This window comes from Vicugna pacos, chromosome 10 (assembly GCF_048564905.1).
Source record: "Vicugna pacos chromosome 10, VicPac4, whole genome shotgun sequence".
Lineage (NCBI taxonomy): Eukaryota > Metazoa > Chordata > Mammalia > Artiodactyla > Camelidae > Vicugna > Vicugna pacos.
Window position 1 is genome coordinate 12,182,358 of NC_132996.1, and position 11,932 is coordinate 12,194,289.

Below are 11,932 nucleotides of genomic sequence, written 5' to 3' on the forward strand. Positions count from 1 at the left end.
TTTGGCTAGGCTTCTGATTGCTGCTGCCAAGACATTCCAGCCCACACTCCTAGCCAGCCGCCTGTACATCTCTGGGACCATGGACACTGGCTGCTTGCCTTGACCTGTAACCTCCCACCATTGTCCCTGAATACCTGGGCCTAGGTGTTGGATGAACTTCTTCCCGGTCTTATCAGTGCAACAACACCTCCCTTACTTGATCCCTCCAGTAGCACAGGTAGACCCAGAGAGCTCATCCAGATGCTGCTCTGTCTGCCCTCTTTTGCTGTGGTTAAGCCATCCTTGCCCAGTGATATCATGGTAGATGACAAGAGTCCTAGCTAGGAAATACACTTAAAAAAATTTTTTTTAAATCTTTACTATTAAATAAGACATCCTCACATTAGAAAAAAAAAAGAAGTAAAGTGAAAAATGAGATTCTCTCTCCTTCAACACAGTCCATCTTTCTCCCCAAAGGTAAAAACTTGGTTAATATATCTCCAGACTTTTAATTGTGTATATACATATTATAAATAGATGAACACACATAAAAATATATATAATTTGGTGGGGAAATGATACCATACTACACATGATTGTCTTCAATTTGGTGATGTTTTCCGTTAAACCTTATATAATAGACACAATTCTATGTTGGTAATAAATCTACCTTTGAACACCTACATAGTATTCCATAGTTTATATATACTGTTTTCTCTTTAGCCATAATTCTGATAATATATATTTAAACTGAATCCAGTTTTTCAGCACTACAAATAATGAGGTGATATACATTCTCATATCACATGGTACAAAGAGTTCCACAAATTAAATTGCTAAGCATGTACCTTTAAAAGAGAAAGATATGGTGGGGCAGCTGATGATGCAGTTGGAGAGAAAAGCAAGGACAAAATCATGAAAAGCTTTTAAATTTCATAAATGTGAAGAGATGTAAGAGTGATTTTCCAAAGAGGATGAAATAACCTTTTGTTCATTTTGGAAAAATCACTTTGGTTGGGTTCTGGAAGACAGATCAGAAGAGAGTGAGATTAGAGCCACAGCAATATTTAAAAGTTGTTGCAACCTCCAGGCTAGTGTGATATGTATATATGGGCAGAGGGGGCAGTTGTTCACACATAGTGAATAGATTAAGTAGCTACATTGTTTTCCCTTCAAGCGACATTAATAATGATTCATCATTTTAAAAGGCAAAATAATTAATTCTCATATACAATGCTAATATATTAAGAGATTTTTATTGGTAATGAAGTAAAGCAGGCAACAGAGAACGTACATAAACAGAAATTTGGGCATTAAAAGTTGCCCACCAATAAACTCCTTGAAAGATTTTTCTGAGTCACCAAAATAAAGGAGACTTAATCCCAGGTTACATTTTAAATTCCATCCAACCTAATCTTCTCTGTGGCTGAAATTTTGAGAGGGGATATCCATCTTTTTGAGGTTCAAAATATGACTTTAGGTCCAACCAGTTCCAAACAACGACTCTGATTCTGAGACGGGGGCAACTCCTGAGGCAAGCAGTGCCCTTCAAGTGCTCTTGAAAGGAGGTCCCATCAGATGGGGTAGGGAGGTGTTCCCCACTTAAACAGCAGAGTTTTAGAAGCCACTATGCTTGGAAAATAGTTCTTCCCCTGTTGACCCCTGGGATACAACCCACTGTTCCTCTGCCTTTTCTTACAGACTGAGAAAGAACACAGGTATTTCCTTTTATCTTAGAAATGTTCACCTCTGTCTTTATTCATTTATATTTTGTACTCATTTAGTATCAATTGATCAGTTAATATTTGCAGAGGATCAGAGAGACCCCCCTGACCTGGTCCTAACCTCCAGCCGGATAGTTTTCAGTAATTCATGGGCAGACAGCATCTATCTCAAGATACTAAAAGCTCAGGGGAAGAGGCTTGGAGAGGAAATCTGAAGCTAAATCAATGGGCATCATTGGGCAGGCTTGTTTCTCTGTCTTTCCTGACAATGTCTCTGCCACTTGACATAGGATGTTGCTGTTTTGGTGACAGCTTGGAGGAGAAAGAAGGAGAGTAGAGAGGGCAGACTCAGATGACAGAGCGACATGTGGCAAAGTAAAAGAGTATGTTTCTACTCACTTCACCTCGCTCAAATCTCGAGATATCCATAGCCTGCCTCCATGATGAAGCCAGGAAGACCTAGGACTGGCTCCTACACCCTGCCTGCTACCAGCACACAGATATTCTTGGGGAGTGTGCCCCAGTGCGCCTGACTCCTTTCACTCACTTCGGATGAGTTTTCTCTCAAGGTTTCTGTCATTCCCTCATGCTAGCTTGCTTCCGTCATGACCACTCCAGCAGTTGTCAGTCTTTATCTGTTCATGCCTAAGCTTTTGTTAGAAACAGGATATCCCCGTGCAAAAGACGGAGGTGTCTAGATACAGGTGTTGTGCTGTCCCCTGTCTCGCCCCAGCAGCACATTCAACCTGAGCTCCACGCAGGCAGGAGCCCCACTCCATGCATAAGGCACGCAGCACAGTGCCTGGGACACGTTCTAGGGGGGATTTACAATAAGGGGAAGAAGTAGACAAGTATCTCAACACATCAAACCAAAGGTACAGAAGAAAATAAAGAGAAAGACAGCTGTAACAATAGGAAAGGACAGTTCGAGGATACCTAACTATCTTTGGTGTGTGGATTTCATGTGTGTGTGTGTGTGTGTGTAAAGAGTACAAAAGAGACTAAAAAAGCATCACCAAGGACTTTGAAAAGACCTAGAAGAGGTCTATTTTGCAGAGCCAAATGCAATTCTAAATTATGACAGATCTTACTTTTAGACTTTTGCCTAACGGGAAAAAACATGGATTGTATATTCCCTTTGACTTATTCTCCTTAAATGTCTTGGAAATCCTGAAAAGCACTTTTAGAACATTCTTGTTGCACCCTAGTCATGTGCAAGGCCCAGAGTGGGCATCTCCGACTGAAGTATAGGTGGCACAGCAAACAGTGATAAAACAAATGCACAGACAGCTCTAATAATGAGGCAAAGGGAAGGAAGTAACACCAAGAGTGTGTGTGTGTGTCTGTGTTGGGGCCGGGGGCAGTTCAGAGAAGGGAGGGGCCTCACAGCTCGAGGGAAGCGCACACGACCAGGTGTGACCATGGTCTCTGAGAGAAGCAACGTTCGAGCTGGCAGTGCTGACAAGACACGGGGAATCATTATGGCTGTGGACCTCAGGTGGCTGGGTTTGGCTTGATGCTTACGGACTCTGCAGAAGATCCCAGGAAGCCTCTTGGTCAAAGTTAAGTTCAGGAGGCTGGCGGCAGGAGGGAGAACCCCACGCTGACAGACACTGACAGACATAGATCTCTGAAGTTCGAGGTCAGGGAGGGTATTTGTAAGGTTGGGAGCAGGGGTCTGGGTTTAAGTGGTTTAGGGTGAGTTCTTCAAGATGGGGAGCTAATTTGGGGTCACAAGTTTTGTGACATAATAGTTTAGGATTAGCAGGTCTTGGTAAGTGAGTGGTTATCTACTAGGAAGCTTTCTATGCTGTGTGCTCAATATAAAATAATACCCCAGGCTCAGGAAACAGGGTGAAGCAGGTAAATTTTCTCTCTCTCTCTCTGTCTCGCCGACCTCATTACAGATGAAGTTCTAGGGATGGGACAACTGTTTTGCTGAACAACTACTTTGTGCCAAGCACTTGACTACATGCAGTCATTCATGTCCTCTCCGTGAGCACTGCACGGGGTTACTATCTTCCACCTTTCACAGCTAAGGAGCCGTAGGACTCTCTGATGGGCGTCAGAGAATTTAGACGATGAGGCTAGATTCCCACTGCTGGTGGTGAGAAGCTGATCAGTATTTAATTCCAGGTCTGTTTGATCCCCAGACCACGCTGCCTTTCAGAGGCTCCCTATGCAAACCCAAACTGCGAAGGGTCCCACAGTACCTCTGATGCAGGAAAATGTGGGGTGAGAGGATAGCCGTGTCCCAGGTCCCTGTTGAGTCCCTGGGACGTGCCCCACCAAGTGTGGGTCCTTGTCTTAACACAGGAAAGAATTCAAGAGTAAGCCACAGTTGAGTAAAAGTAGATTTATTCAGAGAGATACATACTCCATAGACAGACTGCAGGCCATCTTAGAAGGCAAGAGAAAGGCCACGAGGTGCTGGGGTTGTTAGCTTTTATGGGCTCTGTAACTTCACATGCTAACCAGCGGGAGGATTATTCCAACTACTTTGGGGGAGGGGCTGGCATTCCCAGGAATTGGGCCACTGCCCATTTTTTGACTTTTTATGTTCAGCCTTGGAACTGTCTTGTCACTTATGGGAGTGCCATTTAGCAAGTTAATATATTACAATGAGCATGTAATGAAGCTCAAGGTCTACTGAGAGTTGAAATTCCCACCATCTTGGGCCTCAAGGTCTGTTGGGAGTTGAATTTTCTGCCATTGTGGTGTTAATTGCTATGTCATTCCTTGAATGGCTGTGCCCTGCCCCCTTCCTTCCTGTCCCACCTCCACCTCCACTCCATAGAGCCTGCCCGCATCCTCCAGCCCCTTCCTCAAGGGACTCGTTGGTGATGTGGACAGCTATGGCCTCTTGGCGAGGCCGTCCCCTCAAACGTCTTCTCTGCAGCACAAAGGTCCTGCTATTTACTATTACTACCACACCCCCTGACACTTCCCTCCATCTTCTACCACCACTAACACCCTTGGTTACCCTGATGAGCACCTTCTCTGGGTCAGACTCGTCTAAGCACTCTGCAAACATTACTATGCTGAGTCTTCTCAGCAAACTTTGCAGGGAGATGGGGCAGGTGGAGGCATTTAAAGAAGTATAAATAGCAAGTCTCCACTGAAGATATACAATTGGCCAATAGGCACATGAAAAAATGCTCAATATCGCTGATTATTAGAGAAATCCAAATCAAAACTACAATGAGGTATCACTTCACACCAGTCAGAATGGCCATCATTCAAAAGTCCACAAATGATAAATACTGGAGACCCTGTAGAGAAACGGGAACCCTCCTACACTGTTGATGGGAATGTAGTTTGGTGCAGCCGTTATGGAAAACAGTATGGAGATTCCTCAAAAAACTAAGAATAGACTTACCATATGATCTAGCAATCCGACTTCTGGGTATATATCCAGAGGGAACTCTAATTAGAAAAGATATATGCACCCCAATGTTCGCAGCAGAGCTACTTACAATAGCCAAGACATGGAAGCAACCTAAATGTCCATTAATAGATGACTGGATAAAGAAGTTGTAGTATATTTATACAATGGAATGCTACTCTGCCATAAAAAGAACAAATAATGCCATTTGCAGCAAAGTGGATGGACCTGGAGATTGTCATTCTAAGTGAAGTAAGCCAGAAAGAGAAAGAAAAATACCATATGATATCACTTATATGTGGAATCTAAAAAAAAAGACAAATGAACTTATTTACAAAACAGAAACAGACTCACAGACATAGAAAACAAACATAGTTACAGGAGGGGAAGGGGTAGGAAGGGATAAATTGGGAGTTCAAGATTTGCAGATACTAACTACAATGTATAAAGTAGCTAAACAAGTTTCTACTGTATAGCACACAGAACTATATTCAATATCTTACAGTAACTTATGGCGAAAAGAATATGAAAATGAATATATGTACGTATGTGTATGACTGAAATATTATACTGTACACCAGAAACTGACACAAATTGTAAACTGACTATACTTCAATAGAAAAAGTATTTAAGTTTAAGCTATTATTGGATTGAGTTCTTCCATTTTTCTTGCAAGTGTTTGACTTCATGTAGACAGAAGTTAATATGACTGTTTCTGGTTCTGACAGATCTGTTGTCTTGCAGCTTTCACTTGTACCAGTGGATTTTCTCTAAACCTGGGGGACCATAGGTTCCACGTTACAAATCTAATTTGGACATACTGTCTTTACAGAATCACTACCAGTTCATTCTTTCATTTCCAAAAGCATCTGGTCATCCTATGGGGATCTGCCCCTAAGGAGAAAGCATGTGTTTTGCAGGCTGTAGGGCCCACTGCAGCCTGTCAGCCCATGCTGGTCTCAGAGAGCCTTGCCCAGGGGCGGCATGTTTGTGGGTGGCAGGTTCATCCCACCGTCTTCTTCTTCTTCTGGCCCAGGCAAGCCTTTGTTCAGATGAGTGATGCTGGGTGTGTGTGCACAGTGGCTGTCTCCACACCTGGTGCGTCACTCCAGCCCAGGAGCTTTAATTCCTCTTTGCAGGATGAAGAAAATGATGTAACTTGTGATCCATACTAAGAAAAACACGTAGCCAAAGCAACATGAGGGCTGGGGAATTTTCATGCCCCACATCAAGATGAATTTCCCCCCCGAAGTAAAGCCTTCCTTAGAATGCATTCATCATCAAAGCAGTGCACAGGCTCAAGCTGTGGGCTGATGACAGTACAGGGCTTGACTTGGAAATTGCAACTGGGTCAATATTAAGAAGGTTCTGTTCTTTTTAACTTCCACATGCAATTAGAAAAATGTGCTACCACAGCTATTAAGGAGCAGTTATCCCCTGAGAAGGGGGCTATTGGGAACAAAGAGTCCCCTCTGAGATACCCTGGATAATGAAGCAAAGCTAAGAACACTTTGAAGAAAAAAAAATACTTGCTTGTGGATAATCTAAGTTGATACCATTGTCAGTGTGCCTGTCAAAAATATAGGTACTTAATGAGATATTTACACGATGGGGCTTTCCAAGATACGGATATTATTTCCAGCAGTCGCATGCCACCTCAGAATGGACGCAAGTCTTACTCATCTAGTCTTACAACGCTCCTGTGCGGGTGGGCAGAGGAGATTGTTCTGGTTTATAGATGGGGAGATAGGCTTGGGAGAGGCCCAGATTCTTCCATATGAACTCATGCCTCCTGCTGTGGTCCCCCTCCTGTCCCTCATCATCACTGCCCCTGTCTACCACAGAGGTAGTGGAGGCCAAATAGTCAGAGGTCTAGAAGAAAAGCCTAGAAGACTTTTCTCCTGGCTTTGGAAGTCCCTCCTATAGGACTGTGAGCTGCTCAGAGGGAAGGGACCACGTGTGACTCCCAACTGCACCTCTTTGTCCCTGCTGAACAGTGCCAAGCACAGGTAAGGCGGTCCACCAAAGAATCACCGAGAGCAGCTGACTTGGCACGCGGGCAGTCAATGGCACCAGCCCTCTCTCAGACCTGGCCGGTTGTTTGGCAGTGCACCCTGGGCACCTGAAGCAGGTCATTTTCAGGTTGCTTCATTTCACCAGGCCCTCTGTCGACCTAGCTTCAGGGTGGGATCTGCAAACACACAGATTTGGAAGTCACCTGAGAGTGCTGCAGGCAGCTTGTCGACCTCCAAGCTCCTACCCAACTACCATCAAAGAACTTACGCTGACGCTCATGAGTGTACTTGGATCTGATCATAACTTGTCAGCATGGAATTTTCCAAAGAGAAGAAACAGAGAACCATATTACTATTTATCGTTTTTTTTTCATTGCCCCAAACTGAAAAAACAAAGTATAGTGTTACTTAGTTTACTTTAGAAATATAGAAATACATTTTTTAAAATCTATTTTTATATATAGTGGCTAACATTTGTAAATATCAAACTCCCAAATTTATCCCCTCCCACCTCCTTTCCCTGGTAACCATAAGGTTGTTTACTATGTCCGAGAGTCTGTTTCTGTTTTGTAGATGAGTTCAGAGTGTCCTTTTTTTTTCTCTTTAGGATCCGCATATGAGTGATATCATAGGGTATTTTTCTTTCTCTTTCAGCTTACTTCACTTAGGATGACAATCTCTAAGTCCATACATGTTGCTGCAAATAGCATTATTTTATTCTTTTTTATGGCAGAGTAGCATTCCATTGTATAAATACACCACCACTTCTTTATCCAGTCATCTATTGATGGACATTTAGGTTGCTTCCATGTGGTGGCTATTGTAAATAGTGCTGGTGTGAACATTGGGGTGCATGTATCTTTTCGAATTAGTTCCCTCTGGATATACATCCAGGAGTGAGATTGCTGGTTCAAATAAGTCTATTTTTAGTTTTTTGAAGACTCTCCATACTGTTCAGAAATACATTTTTGAAAATTTTGTATTTAGCCATTTGAAATTATCTGCTAATTAGGTAAGTCGATAAATCTTTTACATTTGCTGTCCCTCCATTGGGTCTATAAAGTAAGGAGGCAAATATTTATCTGAAAACATATTAAAATTTGTATAACAAATGTGTGTTGATCTTCACAACAATCATTTTGAGACACTGTATGCTTGTTGCTACAAAACTGTGGGCCCAGGGTATTGTGGAAATTCCTCTTCGGGAACTACTTTTAGAAGTCAGTCTACAAACTGCACAAGAAAATCAACCTCAGCTACTAGCTGTGGTTTTCAATGCTGGCTCACTTTAGACTCACCTGGAGAGCTTTAAACCAAGACCCATGCTAGTCCCCACAAACCAATTAAGTCAGAATAGCTGAGCATTCTTGATTATTTCAAAGTTTTCCGGTGTTCTAATGTGTGCCTAGTACTGAGAATTACTCCTCTCTCTTTAGCAAACAAATACACCTAGTTTCTCTTTGAATGATTTTGGACTGTTTCCAAATTTTAAATGCATCATCAAAAGACAGAAATGTAAAGTCTGAAAGTGCACACACACAGGCGCATGTGCTGTGGTTTCCCAAAGCAACACCAACATTTTTCTGAACCATGGGGTCTTATTGTTCAAGTAAACAGGTACCTTCCCAGGGAAGCCATTTAGAAAAATATAAAACTTGTCAGTGGCTCATTTGCTCTTCTGTTAACGAACATTTGGGTTTTTAAGTTTTCAGTAGTTATAAATGAAGCTGGTATGAACGTGTGTGTGCAGGTCTTTGTATAGACATATGTTTTCACTTCTTTTACATAAATACCTGGAGAGGAATAACTGAGTAGTCAGACTCAGCTATTTATACGAATGTGTGTTTATAAGAAACTGTTAAACAGTTCTCCAAAACTTAATCTTACCCTGCAGCTTACAATGTGTGAGAGCTCCAGTTGCTCCACTTCCTTGTCAGCATTAGATAGTCTCTGTTTTTTTTTTTAGCCACCCAAGAACATATAAAATTTGAACTAATTATGGTTTAAATTTACACGTCCATGATGATGAATGCTCCTGAACATTGTTTCTTATTATTGTAGGACATTCATATATGTTCTTTTGTGAAGTGCTGTTCAAATCTTTTACCCACCTTTTAAGTAAACTTCTTATTTTCAGGTAATTGTAGATCTAAATGCAGTTGTAAGAAATAATAAAGATACCCCAAGGACATTTTACCCAGTACACTGCATGGAAACATCTTGCAAAACTGTAGCTCACTGCCGCAACCAGCTGCTGATGTTGTCACAGTACTCCCGTCCTCTTCCGATTTCCCCACTTGTACGTGTACTCATTTGTGTGTGTGCATATTTAGTTACATATGATTTTATAACATGTGTAGTTTCTTTTATCCACCATCACAGACAAGGTACAGAACAGTTCCATCATCACAAGGATAACCACATCCACCGCCCTCCAGCCCTTCTCATCCTGTCCCTAAACTCTGCAACCTCTCATCCATTCTCCACTTATAAAAATTTGCCACTTGAAAAATGTTATGAGGAAGGTATAGCTCAGTGGTAGAGTGCATGTCTTGCATGCATGAAGTCCTGGGTTCAATCCCCAGTACCTCCATTAAAAAAATAATAATAGTAAGTAAACCTAATTACCTCCTCCTGGAAAATAAATTCAAACAAATAAATAAATAAATAAATAAGTGTAAATGCTTTTTAAAAGTGTTACAGAAATGGAATTATACAGTTTGTAATCTTTGTGGAGGATTTCTTTTTCACTTGGCATAATTCTCTGGAGATTTATCCCAGTTATTTGTGTTACAGTTCGTTCCTGTCTGCTGTTGAGTAGTGTTTCATGGTACAGATGTACTTCAGTTTGTTTAATTATTTATTCACTGAGAGACATTCAGGTTGGGTTCAGTTTTTCACTCTTAAGACTAAATCTACTATGATCATTCGTGTTCAGTTTTTTTTTTTTGTAACATTAATTTGCATTCCTCTGGGATAAATGCCCAGGATTACAATCTCTGGGTCATGTGACAATTGCACGGTGAGTTTATAAGGAACTGCAAACTGTTTTCCAGAGTAAGGGTATCATTTTACAGTCCCACCAGCAATGTGTAAGTGATCCAGTTTCCCTGCACATTCACCAACATTTGGTGTTAACTGTTTTTTAGTTTAATCATTCTAATAGGTATGTATCGCTGTGAGGTTGGCCCCTGGCACTCCTCTGGGAACTCGGATTTCAAGGGGCTTCTCACCGTTCTGTAACTGAAAGAGTGGCTCGCTGTACTGAAATTGTTTATACAGATAACGTTTCTTGTGATGAAGACGAGCTTCCTTTGGGGGAGTCTAGAATTCTGGTCCACGCTAAGCACAGGGTGCATACGTGCCCGAGCTCCACTAAAAACCCTGAACACCTAGGCTCAGGCAGAGTCCCCTGGGAGACACCACTTCATGTGCGTCATAACGATTTGTGGCTGAAATCACGGTTTCCTGGGCGGCTCCGCTAGGGGAGGACTCTTGGAAGTTGGCACCAGTTTTCCTCCCAACTTTCCCCACACCCCCTTTCTCTTCATCAGTTTTGCTTTGTTTCCTTTGCTCTGTCTGATTTTCTGTGAAGCCCTTTAAGTACACTTTCCATGTCTGTCGTCAGATTTTTTATTTCAACATTCCCATTTTTAAACATAGTCTTAATTTCTGTACTAAGATTCCCCTTCACATACATTGTCCACTTTTCTACTACATCTATTAACATATTTTTCACAGTTATTTTAAAGCTCTTATCTTCTTTTTATTTTTCTTTGGTGGGGGGAGGTAATTATTTATTTAGTTTTAGTGGAGGTACTGGGGATTGAAGCCAGGACCTCGTGCATGCTAAGCATGCTCTTTACTGCTTGAGCTACACCCTCCCCCTGAAGCATTATCTTCTAATCCCAACATTGGAACCATCTCTGGGTCTCCTTCTAGGAATGACTCTTCTTGTCCGGGGGTCGAATTTCCTTCCCTCTTTTCATAATTTTTTTTTTTTTGGTATGCCAGCCACTTTGTGAAAAGAAGAGTTAAAATACGGTAAAAATCACTTATCCCCAGAGAAGGGCATATCCGTTCCGTCCGGCTTCCGGAGCAGGGAAGGTGGTCTGCTTCAATCTAACCTGTAGTTACCTGGGTCTCGTCTCTGTGGCAGCTTTAGTGAGATTCTGTTCAACACTAACCTCTAATATTTTGAAGGGAAGAAGGCTTTCTCGGGATGAAGCCACCCACCGCACTCCGTGGTACTTTCTCAAGTCAGCCCCAACAAACTAACACAGGGAGAAAGGCTGCAAGGCGGTACCCTGACCAGATTGTCCAAAGTCAAGGAGGTAGAGGGTGAACAGAGTTCCCACACTACGGCAGCAAAATCGACTCTATTTAAAAACCAGGGTCCACAGCATGAGACCATCCCATGTGAGTATGTACGTGCCCGATGCCTTGGGTTTTCCCTCTGCCCCTCCATTCTCTTGGCTCCTGGATCATCACCAAAACCTATGGAAAGAGAAAAGATCCAGTTAGTGGACTGTCAGGGCCGAGCCCTGGCACCCCGGGTGACGTGTGTGAGCCCAGCAAACTGCAGTGAGCTTTTGTTCCTTCAGTTGTGTTTATTGAACCCGTGGTGTACACTCAGTCCAGAGCTTAATGACAGGGGTAGGGGAGCAGGTAGGGGACACATCGTAGCCTCCAGGTCAGGAATGAAGGGCCACCCACTATAGACGGTGCCTGAGGGCAGGCGGCAGGGAGAAGAGTGACCAGACACATGCCTGACCCAGGCTCCCCCACCCCCGAGCCAAGAAAACAGCTGCAGCCCAGGGGGAAGCCTA

At 42.6% G+C, this 11,932-nt stretch overlaps 1 non-coding gene across 1 annotated transcript; it reads left to right on the forward strand.

The window, feature by feature from the left end:
• The first annotated feature begins 9,623 nt into the window (after positions 1-9,623).
• On the forward strand, positions 9,624-9,696 carry TRNAA-UGC (transfer RNA alanine (anticodon UGC)). The gene has a single exon. It is a non-coding gene; the product is annotated as a tRNA-Ala (tRNA).
• The last annotated feature ends 2,236 nt before the right edge of the window (positions 9,697-11,932 follow it).